The 18,440-nt window shown below is 35.3% G+C and overlaps 1 protein-coding gene across 1 annotated transcript in view; it reads right to left on the bottom strand.

Annotated features, from left to right (window-relative positions):
• The window catches only part of Lrp1b (LDL receptor related protein 1B), a 1,533,520-nt gene that overhangs the window by 1,501,993 nt on the left and 13,087 nt on the right, over positions 1 to 18,440 (bottom strand). The window lies entirely within an intron of this gene.

Below are 18,440 nucleotides of genomic sequence, written 5' to 3'. Positions count from 1 at the left end.
GGTGACTGGGAAGCTGTATTAGACATATGTTCCCGACCTACCTTGTCTCAAGTTTTTAGATCTTGTGGAACAGAGAATCAAAAAGAGGAGTTATAATGACTCCTGTATTTTTCTTAAATGTGACCAGTTGTTGGGCACAATCATGGACTGGTCTAGAAATCAATCCAATATTGGAAATAACAGTCTTCATTTGGAAGTCTGGTTTTGAACATTTTCAGAGACATATTTGGAAGCTAGCTACAGTTCTCTATGATGTTATGTTCACAAGACATAAAGTTGGGACAGGATCTGGGTTTCAAACAAGTGTTAGTACATGTGTTAAGGATCTTTTAATTGTCAAGTTAAAATTACTTTTGTTTCTTCTACAGTATTTAATGTAAGTAGCATTGATTGTACACTTTCTAATTGTGTTAGTGTGTTGAAACCCAGCACGTCTGTTATGGGGGTCTATCAATCAGCTGTTGTTTTATTTCCCTGAGTATCACAGAACCTTGATATTCTGCAAAAAGCTTGCAAGTACTAGAAGAAGTGAGTCAGGTTTTAAGTAGAAGCAATAGGGTAGTGGGCTTGGTTATTTCTGGTATTACAGCTTTAATTATACTAATTGCTATCACCACTGCTTCTGCAATTGCTTTGACACAAGAAATTCAGACAGCTACTTTTATTAATCATTTACCAAAAAATGTTACTAATGTGTTGAATATACAAGAGGATTTAGATAGATATTTGGAAAAATGGATTGGTGCTCTTTACCCTATTCAAATTATTGGAAGGAGGTTCAGAGTTTAAGTGTAAGGAGCCATCTTGGGTGTCGTGCCAAATACCATTGGATTCATGTTAGTTCTACAATGTACAATGGTAGTCATTATAATTAAGAAAAAAAGTTTAAAGACACTTTCAGAGTATTTGGCATAGTTCTAACATCTCGGTGGATGTTTTAAATTTGCATAGTGAGCTTATGAATTTATAGAATGCTACTCTGCTGAGTGTTGATGTGGCAGATACTGCTGATAAAATTTGGTCAAGCTTCAAGAATGGCATATATAGCTTGATCATGCTAGCCCTTTTGGTATTGGGAATAGTTTTATTCCTGTCCATTGCATTAAAGCTTATCTTTAACAACATCAACATGTTGGCAGCCAAAGTATATGGCTTGAACCTGAATATGGACCTCCAGACAGAGTTACAGGGCAAGCCAAGGACAGGTAATATTCTGCACAGAGACTTACCAACCTAAGACATAAATTCATTGCTTTTGATAATGCATATTCCACTACTGGTAAGGAAGTCATTCTTGGCAGAATGACATAAGACAGGCTCAGTCTTGTTTATGAAACAAAAAAGAGGGAGAGGTGGAGAGCTTTTGGGGCTGCTTGGCAAGAATCTGACATGGGCCAAGGACAAGGAAATGGGCTGCTTGGCAGGAATATGACCTTGGCCAAGGACAAGGAAGTGGGACTTCGGGCAGGATTCTGAAATTAGGCTAGAACAAAGAAATAACTTCCGGCAGTAACCTAATTCTTAGGCTAGAACAATGGAAGTAGGATTCAATCTAATTTCAAAATGCTTAGTTTTTAAATTTAAAAGCCTAAATCAATGTTGGTTTATGGAACAGTGTAAAGGCAGAGTGAGGAAAAGAATAATCTAAGTTTATATAACTAGACCTGACATTAAAGCATTTGGCAGAAGCTACTCCATATAGGCTGACTAACTGCAATAACAATTAAAAATGCATACCCCTGAATGCTGTCTGTCATGCAGGGTTTTATTAGTGTGTTATTTTTCTGTGTATGCTCATCCCATGGTTTCACTAAGTTTTATGTTGCTCACCAGCCAAGGAAGATCAATCACCACTTTTGTATACAACATAAGTTATTAAAGGATCAGTTGTCCCTCAGAAAGAACCATGCACTGTTGAAGTGCCAGTTCAGTGTCAGTAAATAAGAACTCTAAGGAAGGGCTGCTTGCACTTTGAGAATTAGTAAAATCAGATTTTGAACACTGCCTGACATTGGCCATGATATTGATTCAACAATCTCTTACAACATGTTCTCTTTCAACGGAATGTCTGGAATATTAAATGAGATGCTATGTGAGGTACATCTGATCAAATGAAATCCTGTATATGAAGTAAATGTCTAAATTATGGTGAGATCGATTCTCTGATGACAAATAGAAAAGCTCTCTTTGAGTGGATGTTTACTATGTACTTCAAACCACTTGATACTGTTCTTAGTACCATGTATTTCATCATTATCACCACCATCATCAAAATCATTATTATTTATGGTACGGTGCAGAATATAACTATATTCTCCCTGAATGTTTTACTGTACTGAGCTCTTGTTACCAACATTCTGAATTCAGAATGTTCAGAAAGGTTTAATGGTACAGATTAATGAAGCTGACGACTGCTATGACTGCTGTATGACCATAGACCAAAAGTACTGAAAGCAGACAATGATAAAAAAGGAGAGGAAAAAACTCTTTGCAGTGGCAATCTAAAGGAAGGCATTATTGACATCTATTTAACCACAACTGGACAGATTTAGTCAACATGGGTTTTTTATTATTATTATTAAATCTCCAACTACTAGGAAGAGGGCACCTTCTGACATGTGGGCAAAGTAATTTAAGAATGAATAAAGAAAATTCAACTCCAAATGGTAGATAGTGAAGCTATTAAATATGTTATACTGTGATAGGAAGCAAATAGGAAGTACAGCAAAATTAGTCTGGTCCAATTTTCAGAAGGAAAATTTACAAATGACTTTCAAATGTAGGTAAGGAAGATTTATAGCTTCCCATTGCATCTAAGGACAGAGTTCTAGCAAAATGTGTGGCCACCTATTTCTAGTATATGAGCTTTTGTAGAATTTTATGATTGATTTTTTAACTTAGTACTCAAAGTATTAGTTAATAAAGTCTTCACGTGTTCATAATATCTGTATAAAATTAAATTCATGTAAAATTGATTTATTGTTTGTATAATATAACATAAAATATTCATCTATGTAAACAGAATACCGAGTGGCTGGAATAAGAGAGAGAAAACCAAAAAACATACGGAAAAAGTTGAGAAATACTCTGTTTCTTTTCCACATTCAAGAAGTTCTTCTTAATATCCACAACATTAATATATTCTAAAATGAATATTAAGCATAAATTCCATTATCATGAAAGAGTGTACGTGACTAGATTATATAACTGAATTCACCTCTATTCACTCTGTATACATGTGATAAATGTGTTCTTTTATTATCAGTGCTTATGAAGCATGAAATGTGGTCTAGATAGTTTCACACACTGTCTCAGAGATCCTAGGGTATTTGGAGGTTCTGAGACACCAGGTAAGCAGAAGGCATCCTTCTCAGGTCTTTGCCTATAGATCAGAGTCTTCCCATCCTGGAAACATTTTATCTGATAATCTCCACTGCCTGCAGCTCAGTCATAGAGAAAGAGCTCTTACCTGAGAATGATGTATCACTTCCAGCTGCATGTCTTCAGGACTCTGTTTAGTCATTGCCATTTCCTATCTCACAGCAACAAAGAGGTGATGTAGTTTTCCACTACGGAGCATGTAATACGTTTTCAAAAATAATAAATGCTATGATCATAAACTGCAAGTGTAATGGTACAGAAAATACAGACACACATTACTTTGCATCCTATACATTCAGAATATCTTCATCCTAACAGCCTTCCTCACTGGTAAAGAGATAAACTTTTATTTATGATTTGTATACAGAGTGGATGGAGGTGAATCCAGTCATGTAATCGAGTCATATATTCTCTTTTATGATAATGGAATTTATGTTTAACATTCCTATACATATACCGAGAGGTGGAAGGTACATAAGAACCATGTCATCATTTAGAAGAATGTTCTCAATGTCTAATACTTTGGAAATAAATTATTAAGCACAAGTTCCAGAGAATAAAGAACACTAAGATTACTTACAAAGGGGAGTCAATATGTCATGCAACAATCTTATGATCTTTATCATATTGTGTCTTTGTGTCCCAGAGTACTTGGCTTGCAATTGTCACTTGACCATTTCTATTAAGTCATTTAATCTGAGATTAAATTCAGTATTTTGTATATAATTTCCTTTTACTGAGCAGAAAAATATATTCAGAATGATTCCTTTAAGTTAATAAACAAAGGCAACTCATTACAGGTGTCTGTAGTTTACTATTGAAACATCTCTGGAGTTCATTGCTGTTAGACATTTACATTTTACCTTATCAGAAATCATGTTTTCAAACATCCAAGTCATTTTCATCACATTAAGTTGGTGTACAGGATTTGACATTTGTATTTGTAATTAAAATTTAGAATCTGTCATGGTTAATCTCTGAAAACCTACAGGGGAGAATGAGGACATAACTGCAGCACATGGTTGAAGGAGGAAAAATGTAGGCGGCTGGTGTCCCAGGAAAGGAATATGGTGAAATAGCGAGGGTAGAACACTGAAATCAATTTTGTCTGTGTCTTGACTTTTCTTAGAATTGAGGCCAAGTCTTCTCCTCAAACCACTGTTCCCTAATCTCTGAATTCAGCTGACACTCACTTAAATCTCTTTTCCTCCAATGAAGCAGTTTCACTGCCTTAGGGTTGATTATGCACTAAGTTATATGTAGGATTATGTGAAAGGCATAAGCTTAAGTGGTTCGGAGGATATCTGAAAAAGAGACACTAAAGTGCCTTACTGTTATTCAGCTGCTCAGCCAATGCTACTATTTACTCAGGCAAAGGAACTTCCTCCTGTGGTTCCATGGTCTATGACCAAAACACAATCCCACAGCAAGAATAAGGACAGAGCCCATGAAATTCAGGCTTCTTTATTTTCGTGCCTGAGTTAGACATAGCTACATTAAAATCTAAAAGACAAAATAGAAAACAGCAGGTTTTTTGGGGTGGGGGGAGTTTGGAATACATAAGGAAGTTTGAATAAATTCATAAACTCTTCTATTTGAAATACCCTTCTTGGGAGTTATATATAGCACCAGTTAGCTTTATTCGCAATTCAGGAAGGTTTTTTATAATCATAGAGACAGATAAAGGCTATTCATGTACAGTTTCAAATCCTACGTCCTCCAAATGAGCAAGGAAATCTATTCGTATTCATTAAACAGTCAAGCTGCTGCTTTAGATGGATATAAGGGCCAAAGACAATAGTTGTGGCAAATGATGAGGTTGCTTTTCTGGACCTGATATCTTACAATAATCTTCTCCTATGTCATATAAAAGTTCATTTACTTTGTTTTCCTCTGTGAGCAAGATTTCTCTGCCCATCATATTTATAATGTTCTGGTGGAAGTTTGTCACTGGGTAACTTTTTGTTATGGGAAAAATGCCTAAAGGGTGGCTAATATTACTTAATTATCACCTCACTAAAGGTGACTGGCAGTTGTGCTTTGGTGTGTGTTAGATTTAGATTTAGGTCATGCAAATTAAATTTAGATTTAATTCTACAGCCATAAGATGCTGCAGTGACTTATGGAACTAGAACCACATCAACTTGCTTACAATTCCATAATTACAGTTTATGGCAACTATAGTGTCAGAGACTAAGACCACCCTTTTTTGCATATTCATTGTTTGTTTAGCTTGTATATATATATATATATATGTGTGTGTGTGTGTGTGTGTGTGTGTGTGTGTGTATGTGTATATGTATATAGGATATTTTATTTACATTTCAGATGTTATCCCCTTATACCATTTCTCCTTTCCCTTCCCCACCCAGGAAACCCCCTCACCCATCCTCCCTCCTCCTGCTTCTATGAGGATGTACCCCCACCTATGCCCTCACTCCCACCTCCCCACCCTCTAATTTCCTCACACTTGGCTTCTAGCCTTCATGGGACCAAGGATCTCCTCTCCCACCTGTGCCTGACAAGGCCATTCTCCCCTACATATACAGCTAGAGCCATGGGTCCCTCCCTATATGCTCCTAAGCTGGTGGTTTAGACTCTGGGAGCTCTAATTGATTGGTATTGCTGTTCTCCTTATGAGGCCGCAAACCCTTTCAGCTCCTTCAGTCTTCACTCTAACTCCTTCATTTGGAACCCCTTGATCAGTTCAATGGTTGGCTGTGAGCATCTGCCTCTAAATATGTCAGACTCTTGCAGACCTCTAAGGAGACAGCTATAACAGGCTCCTGTCAGCATGCACTTACTGACTTCCATATCAGTGTCTACCTTTGGTGACTGCACATGGGATATATACACAGGTGGAATGGTCTCCAGATGGCCCCTCCTTCAGTTTCTGTCCCACACTTTGTCTCCATATTTGCTCCCTTGATTATTTTGATACTCCTTCTAAGAAGGACCGAAGCACCCACACTTGGTCTTCCTTCTTTATGAGTTTCATGTGGTCTGTGAGTTGAATCTTTGGTATTTCATGCTTCTGGGCCATCTTCATATATATATATATATATATATATATATATATCTTTTAAAGTGTCTCTAATTTTACCAGTAAACAGGACTTTAAGATGAGTCTATTCAAGTTTAAGGATCATTAATGAATTTTATCCCACATATATTATCAGTTGATAGCACTTTGCTACCATTTCAGTTTAGGCATACTCATGAGGAAATGACATTATCCTTTGTATGTTTTACTGCCTGTGTTGTGACAAAACCTGTTTTCCTCATGAAAGTCAGTTTTCTTCTGAAACTGTATGTTTGCATGTCTAACACGCCCCTATCATCTTTCATAGCATACACTCCTAATATTCATGCTCTGGAACTGGGGCAATGATCAATGAAAAGAAGAATTAATGTGCTAAAGAAACTGATCATGTGGGATTTGGGAAAAATGTATCATTGTGCAATAGTTGGGGAATAAAATTATAAAACTAAGCATAACATATGTTCATGAGCATTGAGCATATGGCCGATGAGAAATGCATGGTTGGGATAGAGTAACTACCATGTCAGCTTTTCACAAGTGTTTCCCGTTTCAATTCCTGTTGACACATTGTGTTGTATATTTATTATTTCAACAGGATATGATACAAAATCCTTTATGAAGCAAAGTAGGAGGTGCTTCCTTCAAGACAGTCGATACAAATGAGAAAAGATACACAAGGCAAGGGAACCTATCACTGGCCAGATTATTTTCTTTGGAAGCCACAGACTCAGAAAATTAAACCTGTGTTGAAGAGCAAATGGGACAAAGTTCACATTGCTCTTCATTTAAATATTCAATAAATAATTATTGTGGCCTGTTTATGGGTCAGGTTTTGAGTGAGATAAAGGATAGGACAGCAAATGAATGGATCATAACCCTTGACCCACAGCCAAACTGAAGAAACTGCAGCATCCAAGCTGTATGGTAGAACTATTTTCTTTTAAGATAGAGAAGATGAAGGATATTTTCTTGTAAGTAGGCAGCTGTACAGTTTGAGATATTACTAAAGTGAAGAGTCAAAGAGAGGAAAGTTCATTTTAGGGCTTGGTTGATAGAATCCACACAAAAGGAGTAAAGGATTTTAAAATCCTACAATTCAAAAATACACCAAGATCTTTGTGCCAAAGCATCTGACCTCAAGCTTGCTCCTTGCTTCATTTGTTTTAGATTGCCTAGGCTGAGCCCTAGCTAACATGATGAAACACCCTAAAAGAATCAGGTCTCTGCTCACTAATCTGATTCTTCTCATCTCTAAGCTTCTGAATACTTCTGATTATAATCTTGCCTACCTGTATAATCATTTGATCTTTTAATTTGTCTTTCTCTTTTCCTTAATTTATATGATCAAAAACTGTAGATTATGTGATATTTTATTTTTCTTTTAATATTTTTATTTAGAATAACATATGGTATATTCATAGCATGATCCTCAATCTATAATTATTATAATACTTTTATAATTGTGTGGGTTTCTTAATAATTAATGTTTTCCTGATCCTGATTAGTATCCTTTGCTGAAAAATGATTTCATTTGATTTTTCTTCCTCTTAAATGTAAACTTGGTTCCATAAACTTAATGATAAAAGTTTGTATAAAACTATAGTGACATTTTGAAAGGTATGCCATGATACTAGAGAGATTTGTAAGGTTTATTCATTTTTGTTCCTCATCACAAGAGGCCTGCCTAACTCAGTCTAGGCTGAAACTCTAGGCAGAACACCATGCCTGATCCTGTAAATGATACACATCAGTTCTGGCTGAGATACTATGTGCTATTCCATGCTTAACTGCAAAGATAACCTTGTGCATCATTGTGTTAAGGTGTTGTGAGAAGCTACCTGATAGAGAAGGTCATCTACTGAGAGGAGTAACTATTTTCTAAGATCTAAAATGTTGATCACCATGATGGACTCATCTCTGAGAAAATGATGATTTCAAAGGAAAAGCAGCCAGCAACAACATTCAGCTACAGGGCCACTGCATTGGCTGTGGGAAAGGAGATGAGAAAAAATGCTATTAGAGTCTTCCCATGCACTGGAATGTGGTCTGTACATCTCCACTTACAAGATAAACAAAAGATTTAGACAAGCTACTGAGTCGGCAATAAGCTGTTCAAAGCAAAAACAGTCATGTGGAGAGGATGCTAGAATATTTAAAGCAGGAGAGCATATTTTCTTTTGTACTCAGAGTACTTTATGGTTCTTATTTAGGTTAGGTAAAACCCAAATTAACAAGGGTTTCTTGTTTAGATTTCATTCTAGTCTTCAAACTGACAGGGCTCACGAGAATATGGCATATTCACCATGTTTGTCTTTGGAAATGGGGAAAATACAATTTTCAGACTATGGAAAGGTTATCCCTTCTATTTTCAACTTTGGTTGTCTAAACAGTGCTCTGGAATTAAAATTTGAGAACTGGTAAGAAAATAATGAGGTGGACTCACAGGCCTAATAGATATTTGTAAATTAAGTCATATCATACATTAATTATTTGGAAACAATTAGGCCCGTTTCATTACATACATTTATAGTTTCTAGAAAGGGTTAGCAGACTTACTTCCTTTTAGGAGACTTAAAACAATGTATAAAATCTATACTGGTATATATTCAATAAATAATAACCAAATGATATTTGCACAGAAGCATAAAACAAAATAACTTAAATAATTAACATATATGCTAAACTTATATTTTGCTTTTTTATTCTAATTTTTACCTAAATTTGAGTAAAATTTATAATTGTTAAATTTAAATTTCATTTCTTCTACAAGTAAAAGAACTCAGGTACAGTTTAATAGTAAACTCAGTATTTTGCATGTGTGAGTTATCCTTGGGTCCACACTGATAAGAAAAGAAAACTAAACCAAAGATAAATCCCTTCCAAATCTACTATCCTCCTGGATTGTAACTAATTTTCTCTTGTTCCAAACTATTTGCCTATGCACCTTCTGCTACAGTGGTTCAAGGGGAGGAAAAGCATCAACAATAATGAAGCCTGCTGGGATTTTGCTCTATGAAAGATTTTCATAATTTCTCTGGTGATTTTCAGGATAGTATGTATTATTCTTTTGAAATAGAGAACATGATTTTTTTACCATGAATATCTGCTTTTTTATTGTGTGCATGTATTACTGGCATGGCTGGGAACACCAGTTTAGTGAGAGTGGGAGGGTGACAGGCATTTTTGTCTTTGGGAGAGGGTAAAACATTGGACCTTTCACAGCTAAATGTCCTAATATGTGTAATTGTTTATGTTGAGAATAGTTGTAGTTCTTAGCTTTCTTGCTGTGATGTGTACTTGTGAGGTTAAAATAATTTTACATTCAGGGTTAAGGGTCAGGATAGAGAGAAAAAAAGGCTTGCTTAGAAGAGAAGAAACACCCAAAATCATGGCCATTGGCCTTTCAAGGATAAGATGCACAAAGATGAAAACAGTGGACATAGCGTTCTTAGCGACTTCCCTAGATCATAGCTTTCCAAGTTGTCATTGATGACTTAAGTGCCTTTTCTTTGCTGAATCTGTTCAATATCACACATATGTTCAGGTTTTGTCTTTAGATATAGTGAGTTATAGCATCCAGAATACCAAAACTACCCAGTATTTCCTTTAGCAGCATCATATGAGTACGCTGCTTTTATATTTTTGATGTGGGATTAATTCAGTTGGTTAATGTTTTGTTGGTGATTTTCCCATTTTTGTTCACAGAGAAGATTGTCGACTGTTTTGATAATGCAAAACGAGAGGATGGAAGGCTGGAGAATAACTCAGTTGTTTATGGAAACCTTTGATCCTCTTGCAGAGGACCTGTGTTTGATTGCCAGAACCCATGTGTCAGCATGTCACATTCTGTTACTTCAGTTCAAGATGATTCGACATCCTCCTCTAGGCTGGGTCATCAGGCCCACGTAAATAAAATAAAAACAAATATATTTTTTTCAAAACCAGGAACTCTTCTGAACTAGTTATTGGGGTAGAAAATGTTGTAGCCACCCTAAAAATCACTTTTGAAATTTCTTGTGTATTTGATTATGCAACTTTTCATGACATGTTGAGGAATGAAAGAAGAAGGAGATTAACTGGAATAGAAAAACGTTGGGAATAATTACAGTGTTGCTTCAAAAAATTTTCAAAAGTCTCTTACGGTAGTGTGACAATTAGTTACAGCTCAATATACCTTGACTAATTAAATAATAGCAATGCCATATCCCACAATAAGAAAAATGCTACCATTCATCAAGAAAGAGAAGTACAAAAGTGAGGTTGCTTTACAGCTACCTCAACAAGATCCAGGCCTGTCGGATAGCAATTGTTAACACCAATGGAGCCAGAATGACCTGATAAAATCCAGCTCTAGTTAAGTCACATGCATATCAAATATCCTCATGACTGATGTAAAATGAAGACTGCTTTTCTGTGAATGGCTGAGTTTTGAGGCTGTAGTAAGCTATGTGTACACTTGATTTTTAAATGACAGCAACCCGAGAAAGAGGCCAAGAACATATCATGATGTGGAATTGATAAGGTCAGCAAGGCCAATGAAACTTGGGCTGATTCTGCAATTAAGCATTCTAATAGTTATTGAATTTTCAAAGATGTGCTGCCTATGCCTAGTCTGCCTCAACTAGGTGCATTCTATTTGGAAGAAGGGAGAAGCGCTGCATGTGTCCATTTTCCCTTTTATTAATGACTTAGCTGGCATTGATATGCTGCATGATAGCTTTAAGCACTCCATAGTCCTTGAAATGGCTAAGAGTTATTAACAAATCGAAGATAGGAATAAAGAAATAGTTGAAGCCTAGTAGATTTCCACATTAACGATATTCCCCTACTGCTCTTTCAGATTCATTTTGCAAGTGAAAATATTTTGTGCACGCAGTTAGAATCATTGCCTTGCTGTTATTGATGTGTCCTTTGTCTCTGGAGATGAACCTTGCATTTACTTTCATGTATGTTTTAATGTGAAGAATTACCAAGAAAAGATTCCAATAGAGACTCAGTTATTTAATTAAAGTAAATGTATTCTGTTAATGAATAGAATTAAACGGACAACACACTTTCTTAGATTTTATTTGTATTTAAGGATTTTTTTAATTTCCCCAAAGAATTAATTATCATGTATATAATTTGTCTAATCTCTGTTACCCTTCAGAACAGTAAATTCAAGCTGTGTTCTAATTCAGGCTGGAATTGTAGAGTGTCTCCCTAGGGATTTTCCCAGGCTAAATGCTGGACAGTGGGGGGCAGGGATGTGGCAAGCAAGAGAAGCAGCTTACATTCAGGTTGAAAACAACAGTTAGGAGCCTCAGAGATTTACTTAATGGCATCACTCCTCCAGAGGAAGAAATGCTTCTTGATTACAAGCTTGGTTCTAAGAAAAAGATATAGAGTTTTATTTTTATACATTATGATGGGATTCAATGATAAGAAAAGCTGATTGACCATACTTGAAATAGAGTTATAAAACCTTGTAATTGTTATAAAATTGCTATCAAACTAACTTCTTTATTTAAAATGACCTCTTAGTGGCTATCATTCTTTGTCTTCTATCAATAACATTGTTTGTGCTAAAGTTACTCAAAATATTTTGATTCAAAAATTGCCAGTATTAGAAGATATACATTGTTGTACACAATGGAAAACCTTCTTAGGAACCCATCAGAATGAAAAAAAGTAACCCCAAAGTACATTGTGAAAACAGAGTAAATAATAGGCATATGTCACAGAAGACTGTATTGTTTAGTTGCTTGAAGGCTTACAAATAGTTGTCACAATGTTGCAAGTGATTTCCCATCTCTGTTCCTGTTCTGAATAGTCTTTATTTCAGGCACAATCTGGATATGCATTTAAAAGTACATGATAAATTTGAAAACATAATTGTTTCTTCATGTTAAATACAATTTGTGAAGCAAATTACAAGCCAAACATTTTTCCCCTTGGTGGGAATATTTTTGAACCAAATAAACATAAATCAAAGTTTTGTTCTGCCCAGTGCCTACAGTCATTGCTACATCTTCAATTTAATTCTGTTCATTATCAGAAAGTAAAAATTCCAAATTGGCATGGAGGTGGAAGTTCTCTCTGTACTGCATGAGTGATTTCAGAGCGATGAACAGACTGTGTCGTGGGAACCAGTGAAAAAAGACACACAGAGCAGATGCAGCCTGCATCCAAAGTGCATAGCCAGAAAGTAGTCTCTTTTCTACTCTGTGGAGCTGCAGGAATCAATTATATTATGCTCAGAGATGGTTACAACCACTTAACGAAAGGTCATCTAGCTAGCTAGAGATCGATATTCATGCTTTCTGATCTTTTCCTACAAAGTACACAGATTTTTGTAAATAGAAAGCAAATCTTAATCCAGTCATTTGATATATTTTGATAAAGTTCTCAGTGTTAACTACTTTAGAGCCCCATTCATTTTGATATCTTCCCAGGAACCAATGACAAATGTCAAGTTTTAAAACATCGCGGCTCCTCACAACTTTCATTTTATTAGTAGTATTCACCAAGTTCTGAGTTTAAAAAAAAAAGGTCAGGAAATCCTAAGTGAAATATAAGACAAGTTCTGTTATTCATTAAGGTAGGCAGCCAGGAAGTAGCATAGAATAAGAATGAAGCAAGAACAAAAAATTGAATCTAAAAGTTGAGTCACAGACATTTGTTCTCAGTTCCACACTGTTAATATTGACTGGCCACATTGTCTTTAGCATTACTGAAATAATGTTATTAGCTCATATTTTTCCTTTTGACATGCTGTTGTCATGGGTATAGGGGAGAAAACTGTTCCATGAATTTATTTTTCTATCAGAAACAATTACCTGTGATTAGTCTAGAGGGGAGTTGGCTTTTAATTAAAAGAATTTCTTACTGTTGAGCATAATAGGCCCTGTGGCAGAAAGGCTGGCTAATATCAGTAGGCTGACTTAGCTTTTTTTTCTATTCACTACTAAGCTTCCCCCAACCTGCAGAGACTGTACTTCACAGTAGAAACAACAGCTTATCTCCTAGTTATTACAAAATTGGGCAGCCTAGCTCTACTTGTTGGTGGCCCGTTATATGAGGCACAAATAAGGATGATATAGATCTTGGGTCATAGAAATAAAATAATATAGTAACATTGTATTTGCCAAAATATAGATCTGGGTATGCTGCTACGTATAAGAAAAGGGGAAATAGAATATGAGAAATATTTCTTTTGTTCTAATGATTAAGTAGACATATTTTAGAGGAAACATGTTTGTTATTCTACTTTTCTCTAATATAAATCAATTAATAAGTAAAAAGTTTTGTTTTGAAGGTTTGAAAGACCAGTTACTTGCCTTGTATTTTTAGATATCTATTAGCTGCCTTGCTACAAAGAGTAAATTATGTGTGTAGGTTGACTCCAAGGCTGGCTACTAAAGTTGTATTTTTGCTTCATGTTTACACATTTAGAGTCTGGCCAATGCATATCTTTCCCCTCTGTTTATAGTCAATTATTTTGTTGCTATGTAAAATAGCTTCATGCTACTCTTTTATAAAAAATCTCTATTGTTTTTAAAATTGGTTACTATATTTATTTACATTTCCAATGCTGGCCCCCTTCCTGCTCTCTCCTCCAAAAATCCCCCATTTCATCTCTCTCCCTCTTTGCCTCTAAGAGGGTGCTCCTCCATCCATTCATTCACTCCTGACTCATGCCTCTACCCTCCTCCTATGCTAGAGCATCAAACCTCCACAAGACAAAGAGCCTTGCCTTTGTTGATGCCAGATAAGATAATATTCTGCTACATATTTAGCTAGTACCCATCCATGTGTACTCTTTGGTTGGTGGTTTAGTCTCTGGGAGCTCTGGGAGTTCTAGTTGATATTGGTGGTTGATATTGTTGTTCTTCCTATAGGGTTGCAATCCCTTCATGGGAAGAAAAAGTGGAGGGGCAAGATCAGGTATGGGAAGAGACAACCATCAACTCTAGAGGGTCAACAAAATAAATAGAAATATGTAGAGGCAGGGGTGGGGTGGGGAATTAAGGGTGGCCACTAGAAAGTCCCAGACTCCAGGAAAGTGACAGGTTCCCAGGACCCAACAGGGATGACATTAGCTGAAATACACAACAAAGGGAATATAGAATCTGTAGAGACCATGTCTAGTTGATAGGCAAGGCCCACAGTTGAGGCATGGGACCACCCACCCATCTCATAATTTTAAAACTAGAATTGTTCCTGTCTAAAGGAAGTACAGGGAGAAAATGGAGCAAAGACTGAAGGAAAGGCCATCAGGAGCAGGTATAGCTCTCCTCTGAAAGGCTCTGCCAGCACCTCACTAATAGAGATGCAGATACAGCCCAATATTGGACTGAATCCAGGGACCCCAGTAAAATCATCTTTAAGCACATGCTTTAAATCACAATTTTGATTTTGACTTCTTTTAAAAATAATGATACTCTTCTTTCAAAAATATCATCTTTCTCAAGCACTGGTGCAGTCATAAGTTGCTGTATGAACAAACAGAGTTACATTTTAATACATTTTGAGCTAGGACAAGCAGGGTTATTCTTTTTTACCCTTTAAAACTACTACTTATATACCCTGAGTAGTTTTGTAATTGTTCCCAGGGCAAAGCCTGTTACACTCAAAGCATTTCTAAGGGGAGTTTCTTTGCTGAACTGAGCACCAAAAGGTAAGATCACAATTCTGCAGGAAATGACTAAGTATATTAATCAAAACCATTCAGTTAGAATTATCATCATATAAAATTTAATATAGCCAAATGTTTAATTTTGTTAACTTTTTTAATTTTGAAGAATAAACCAAACTCTTTACAATGTATAATTAGTTTTGATGAAAGTCTATAAATAGTTTCCCAAAACAGCAATAGTTTATTTCTTAACATTACAGATTTTAAAGTCACTTACTTTAAAAAAATATTATTTGTATTCATTTATGTGTTATTTATTATGCATTGTTTATTTATTTATATTTGTATTATGTATTATAATCAAATTATGACTTAACACTTAATATAGTTCTTCAGAATGTGGAGCATTTTTATTTTTTTCTCTATGTATAAATTGAGTTATATTTTAAATTTCTAATTACAATTAATTTAGACTGTCATTAAATGTCAAGCAATTGTTGATTTAGAAATGTTGTTTTATGTATTATGCAATGAGTCTTTTTGAGAGAAACAAAAATGAGAAAAAAGAACAGATAAAATATTGATAATGTAAGAGTAAAATACTAATAAAGTTAAAATATAATTAACAGGTGTTAGAATACAAAAAAATTAAAACAAGGGCCAAAGAGTTTGCTTGATGGGAAAACATGTTTTACATACTCTTTACTATCTGTGTTTGATTCTTGATTGCCATGCAAAAAGCTAGATGTGGTAGCACACATCTGTAAGCACAGCATTCCTAATGGAAATAGATTTAAGAAACCACGAAATCACTCAGAAGGTATCTCTATAGTTAGCATGACATATGCAATGACAAACATAAGCAAAAGCCATCATGAAGAAAAGACTCTACCTCTATAGCAACATAGAAAGGTGAGGACCCACTTTTAAAATATATCCTCCATCCTCTTCACTTATGCCATGCTTAGCATCAGGGCCACCAGAGTAGTTAAGAACAGGAAGACATGAAAGAGAAGTGATTCCCATGATCACAAAGCAGGGACAAAAGGAGTTAGATAAGTGAATATGTGAGACTAGAACCAGTTTTGGGTAATGCAGAAGTTACATGACAAAAGGTATGTATTTGAGGTGTTATGTACATATAATTTATGATAGTCTGATCACTACTCTTATTTATCTCCTGTTTTGAGATGTCAACTGTAGTTAATGTAGTAAGTGGGCTTTTGCCTAACATACTTACTTACACCCTGACTTTGGCTTCTCATCCTGAATGGAATTTGACCTTTATTAACAGAAGCTTCCATGAAGGTGCAGGGCTGAGCCACAAGTATTACTAATGATAAGAGTTTGCCTTTGCCTTCCTGCATCTCTGCAGTATTGATTAGAAAAGAGGACTGAATCCAGTGGGCAGTGATGGGTCTTATTATTATACCCACATAGGTAAAACTTCTCTGATGGATCTTCTATCATAAACTCAAATTAAATAAAATGCCATGCAATGTTCTTCTGCTATCAAATCTGACTGAATCTTTTATATTGGAAAGCTTTCATCGTTGTCAAACTCTAGCTGAAGTCTCACTTGAGTATGAATTTTCCCAGATATATGGATGTATGACATTCAACACATATCTTTATAATTGCAGATTAATAAGCTTATTAACTACTAAGGATCTAAAACTGGGAATGTTGGAATAGTGATTTGAAGCCATAACCACTATTCTTAAGAAACAGAGAACAACATATATCTTCTCTAAAAATCCAATTACATTTAAATAAGTATATAATGTATGATTCATGGATGCATACTACCATCAAAATGAAATATTTTGAATGAAACCAACAACACAGTAGACCTCGAGAAATGATAGTTCAAAACTTTAGCCATCCTGTTTTCAGGATGGAATGAACATTCCCTGTGAGGAGCAAGGCTATTTAAGCACACTCTGGAGACTTTCTGTAATATTCTTGAACATCTCTGTAATCAACTTCATACAGAACAGAATAGTATTGTATAGTTATAGGCCACAAACTTGACAATGACACCTTGGGTTAAATGTAAATTAGTATTTATAGATCTTCCAGAGGATAAGCCAGTTGCATTCTAGGATATCGATAAAGGAAAAGAACAAATAATTGATACTCAGGCATTCTGGAAACTGTCTCTGAGTTTAAATAGCCTGAAAGTAGCTTAAGAGATTGTACTTTAGCCATTTTTGAATAGATACAGATTTCTTGTATTAGAATATCTTCCTGGAAACTAAGTGAGGTAACAGGCAATTACTTCATATTGTTTTCTTCCCTGTTGTGAATAATCTTTCATGCATTCAAAAAAAAAAATATCCCGCCACACATCTCTAGTAAACAGATCAAGTGCTTGCCAACTGATTCAGTGTTGTTGGATTTGTTGTGCTTGTTGTTGCTAATTCTAAATTTAGCAATTACTTAAGAATCATTATTGCAGTGACTTTTCAGTGGCTTTTTTGAGGAATTGTGCAAGGCACTCAGTGCATCGGTGTTAGAATGAAAGAGAAATGGAAAGAACAAAGGGAAGATAAAGGCAAAAGATTCTAAGTATAGTGGCAGGGTTGTTGTTATCTAATATTTAACTGGAGGACAGTTACTTTTTAGACAAGTTTTGATTTAATCAGTCATCTGTATTTTATGAAGATTGATCCTTTTTAGTTCATAGCATTTGCAAATATGGAGTCAACCAACCCATTTCTCAAGAATAGAAAGCATTAGCAGTACTTTCTTATATTTGTATCTGGAAGAAAAACATACAAGAAACTGACAGGCTACTCTTCAACACAGTATGGCCAACCATGAACTCCACAGGACCAACTTATTTATGGGTTGATATTTAGGCAATAGTCACTCTTGAGCATTTGAGAGTATATCCAATGGCCTGTCCAGATGCTCTCATTTCTTGAGCTTAGCATTAGTACGTGTTTCATTTATCCATTTTATTTTTAAATTCTTCAAGTGTAAAAATTTGTTAAATTTAAAAATATGTTAATACAACAAATGACAGAGATACTTCAGAATTATCAGAAATATTTGAGTGATGACTAAATTTTTTCAAACCACACACACACACACACTCATGAAGTAAACATCTTACTTTTCTATACACATGCTAACACTATGCTAAGGAAACCAGGGTAGTAGTAACATGTTAAGTTTATAAACTTTTAAGAATCATAGGACTGTGTCTAACTCACCAAGCCTCAGTTATAAGCAGAATCAAGTAATTAATTTCATTCTCACCAAGGAATACTGCCTTAATTAATGACTAATCTTGGTATTTTGTTCATGTTAACTATTCAGATATTCTTCGGGGCCTACTTCTTGCTTTTATAATGATATATTCAATTGTTCCACTGAACATATATAATATAA

This window comes from Grammomys surdaster, unplaced genomic scaffold (genome assembly GCF_004785775.1).
Source record: "Grammomys surdaster isolate TR1022 unplaced genomic scaffold, NIH_TR_1.0 126035, whole genome shotgun sequence".
Taxonomy (NCBI): Eukaryota; Metazoa; Chordata; class Mammalia; order Rodentia; family Muridae; genus Grammomys; species Grammomys surdaster.
The sequence above is the reverse complement of the archived record's forward strand: the minus strand, read 5'-3'. Positions and strand labels throughout refer to the sequence as shown.